This window comes from Trichechus manatus, unplaced genomic scaffold, assembly GCF_000243295.1.
Source record: "Trichechus manatus latirostris isolate Lorelei unplaced genomic scaffold, TriManLat1.0 scaffold00002, whole genome shotgun sequence".
NCBI classification, from domain to species: Eukaryota; Metazoa; Chordata; class Mammalia; order Sirenia; family Trichechidae; genus Trichechus; species Trichechus manatus.
In genome coordinates, this window is record NW_004443938.1 from 12,223,163 (window position 1) to 12,227,310 (window position 4,148).

The following is a 4,148-nucleotide window of genomic DNA, read 5'->3' on the forward strand; positions in this document are numbered from 1 at the left end:
GTTTCCAAGCAGCAGCTGGCGGATCCAAACTGCCGACCTTTTGGTTAGCGCAAAGCTCTTAACCAACAGGGCTCCGGTTCAGGGTAGGATGAGTGAATTAAACGACTTGGTCCACAGCGGAGGGCGGCAGCACATTCATTCATTCATTCACCCTCTTGCCTCCAAAAAAGAAAAAAACCAAACCAACTGCGGTCACGTCATTCAGACTCATGGACCCTACAGAACAGGGTAGAACTGCCGCATTGGGTTTCGAAGGCTGTCATCTCTATGGAGGCAGACGGCTGGAACTTTCTCTTGTCTCACAGGTGGTGGGTTCAACAGCTGATCTTTTGGTTCGCGGCGGAGTGCTTTAACCACTGCGCCACCAAGGCTCCTCCTCCAGCCTCCAGGGCATTTTAATCAGAGAATAAGGATGGGCCTCCAACGTCTATGAATGCCCTGCAGTGGGCTGAAAAACTCAATGGGTGTCTGCATTTTCTGGAAAGAGGAGCTGTCACTTTCCACGTTCTCAAAGGAGTCTATGACCCCAATAAGGTTAAATGATTGTTAGTTGCCGCGAGTAGTGGATTCTGACCCTGGGTGACCCCATGTGTTAAAGAGTAGAACTGTGTTCCATAGGGTGTTCTTGGCTATAATCTTAAAGGAAGGTCCCTGGGTGGTACAAACTGTTTGCCCTGGATTGCTAACCTAAAGGTTGGCAGTTCGAACCCAACTCAGTGGTACCACCGAAGAAAAGGCCTTGAAGATTGTTGTTAGGTGCCATTGAGTCAATTCTGACTCACCTTATGGAGCAGTTTTACTCTGTAACACATAAGGCCAGAATCGACTCAATGGCAAGGTGTTAATCTTAAAGGAAACAGATGCCAGGCCCCTTCTTCCGTGGTATTGCTGGGTGGGCTTGAACCGTCAACCTTTAGGTTAGTAGTTAAGCGAAAAACCATTTGTGCCATCTGTTGTTATTAGCTGCCGTCGAGTCAGTTCCGACTCATAGCGACCCTAGATACAACAGAACCAAACACTGCCCAGTCCTGCGCCATGCTCACAATTGTTGTTATGCTTGAGTCCATTGTTGCAACCACTGTGTCAACCCATCTCGTTGAGGGTCTTCCTCTTTTTAACTGACCCTCTACTTTACCAAGCATGATGTCCTTCTCCAGGGACTGATCCCTCCTGATAATATGTCCCAAGTATGTGAGACAGAGTCTCACTATCCTTGCTTCTAAGGAACATTCTCGCTGCACTTCTTCCAAGACAAATTTGTTTGTTCTTTTGGCAGTCCATGGTATATTCAATATTCTTCGCCAACACTACAGTTCAAAGGCGTCAATTCTTGTGCCACCTAGGGACCTTAATAAAACCCATTGCCAACAGGTCAGGTCCAACTCACAGCGACCCTATAGGACAGAGTAGAACTGCCCCATAGGGTTTCCAAGGAGCAGCTGGTGGATTCGAACTGCCAACATTTTGGTTAGCAGCTGAGCTCTGAACCACTGTGCCACCAGGGCTCTGTACTAAGGGTAACTCTGACATCCCCCAGTGATGATAGAGGGTTCGCTCTAGTCATGACTTTGATAGCTTTCCCTGCAAACCTTTTCTTGACTATAGCTACCCAGAGCAGGCAGGTTTTCCATCCCAGTACAGTCCTGTCCCTCAGAAGCGATGAGGGTATGAATACGGGGACTCGCAGAGTGAAAACGTAACTGACTAATAGCTGCAAGCCCTGGTTCTGCTGCGGCACTGCGGTAGGGCAAACGTCAAGGCCCACTCGCTGCTGTTGTTGCTTCTACATGGTATGCAGAGGTCAGCTGACCAAAAGCACTACTCAGATTTAGGATCTTGGCTCACAGTTGTAAATTTCTGAAATCAAGAATGGTTTACAGCTGCAGCATAATTCCATCTCTGCCTCCATCTTCACGCAGTTGCCTTCCCTGTGTGTCTCTCTGTGTCTCATCTCTTTAATTTGTTTGCAAAGTGTTCTCATATAATACCAGCACTTTTTTTTCTTCACGTGAATTTGAATTACCATCTGAGATCACTTGCTTTTTAGTCTGAAGAACTTCCTTTTGTATGTCCTGTAAGGCAGGTCTGCTAGCAACAAATTCTCTCGGTGTTTGTTAACCTGGGATGTCTTTATTTCATCTTCATCTGTAAAAGATGGTTTTGCTGGATATAAGATCTTGGTTGACAAGGCTTTTTTTCCCCCTCCCCCTTTCAGCATTTTGAATATGTCATCCCACTGTCCTCTGGCCTCCATTGTTTCTGATGGGAAGTCAGCTGTTTATCTTATTCAGGGAGTCTCCCTTGTATGAGACGAGTTGTTTTTTTCTTTCTGATTTTAAATTTTTCTCTTTGTTTTTAGTATGATGTGTCTGGGTGTGGATATCTTTGTATTTATCCTACCTGAAGTTTGTAGATCTTCTTAGATATTAGATTAATGCTTTTCATCCAATTTGGGAAGTTTGCAGCCATAATTTATTTCTTTGTATACTTTATCTGCTCCTTTCTCTCTCCTGGTCCTTCCATTATGCATATGTTGGTGTGCTAAACACCATCCCACATTTTCCTTCATTCTTTTTTCTCTGTGTTCTTCAGATTGTACAATCTCTACCACCTATCTTCAGGTATGCTGGTGTTTTCTTCAGCCGTTCCATCTATTATTGTGTCCCCCTAGTGAGTTTTTCATTTGGTTATTGCACTTTTCAGATCCAGAATTTCTACTTGTAGATGACAGATAGATAGACACACAGATAGATAGATAGATTTTCTATCTCTTTATTGATATTCTGGATTTTATGAGACATTGCCATCACGGCTTCTTTTACTTCTTAAATATGGTTTCCTGTGGTCTTTTGAACATGTTTATAATGACTGCTTTGAAGTCTTTATTAAATATGACCTCTGAGTCCTCTCACAGGCAGTTTCTGTTGCCTGCTTTTTGTTTTTTTTTTCTGTGTATGAAATGTCTCATAATTCCTGAGTGTTACCCTTTAAGTGTTCCTGGACATCTTAAAAGAAGTTAAAGACATATTTGGCTAATTATATTAATAGCTTATGAAATGCAGTTGGCCATTAGCTTCCACCCCACTATGGGTGTTATACTATGCCCCATCTAGCCAAATTCAAGAAGGAAAAATTTTACAAAGATTGTACAACTTCTACAGGTGCCTCTCTATTTTGCCTACCCACTACTTGGCCTGACCACTACATAACACAAGAGATAGAAGAAAAATCTCTGAAAATCTTACTGCCCACATGACCAAACAGGGTTGAACAGACTAAAGTTCTGCACTGAGCTTTAAGGATCCCCAGTTACCAAATTTGACACATCAGTGAGATTAGGTTACTGTCATAGCAAGAGAAGCAAGAAATAGCAGAGAGATTTTAAAGCAAGTAGTTGAGTAAGGTAGGAACCCTGGAGCTGCCATATTAAGTGCTCAGCTGCTAACTGAAAGGTTGGTGGTTTGAACCCACCGTCTGCTCTACAGGAGAAAGATACGGCAGTCTGCTTCCGTAAAGATTTACAAACTTGGAAACCCTATGAGGCAGTTCTACTTTGTATTATAGGGTTGCAATGAGTTGGAATCAACTTAGGGAATGGGCTTTTTTTTAGTTGGAGTAAACTTTGAGGACTAAGGTGTGCCTGACCCAAGCCATGGCATCTTCGATCACCTCATATGCATGCAAAAGCTGGACAATGAATAAGGAGGACCAAAGAAGAATTGATGCCTTTGAATCACAGTGTTGGCAAAGAATATTGAATATACCATGGACCACCAAAAGAATGAACAAATCTGTCTTGGAAGAAGTACAGCCAGAGTACTCCTTAGAGGCGAGGATGGCGAGTCTACGTCTCACATAATTTGGACATGTTATTAGAAGGAATCAGTCCCTGGAGAAGGACATCATGCTTGGTAGAGTAGAGGGTCAGCGAGAAAGAGGAAGACCTCAAGGAGATGGATTGACACAGTGGCTGCAACAATGGGCTCAAGCATAACAAAGATTGTGAGGACGGGGCAGGACCGGGCAGTGTTTAGTTATGTTGTACACGGGGTCGCTATGAGTCAGAACCTGCTAGAGGGCACCTAACAACAACAACAAGATAAGAAACAAAGGAAACTCATGATGTAAATGATGGTCATTCATGGCCA

The 4,148-nt window shown here is 43.6% G+C and overlaps 1 protein-coding gene across 1 annotated transcript in view; it reads right to left on the reverse strand.

Annotated features, from left to right (window-relative positions):
- The window catches only part of TMEM181 (transmembrane protein 181), a 71,312-nt gene that overhangs the window by 56,375 nt on the left and 10,789 nt on the right, over positions 1-4,148 (reverse strand). The gene's annotated exons all lie outside the window — the stretch shown is intronic.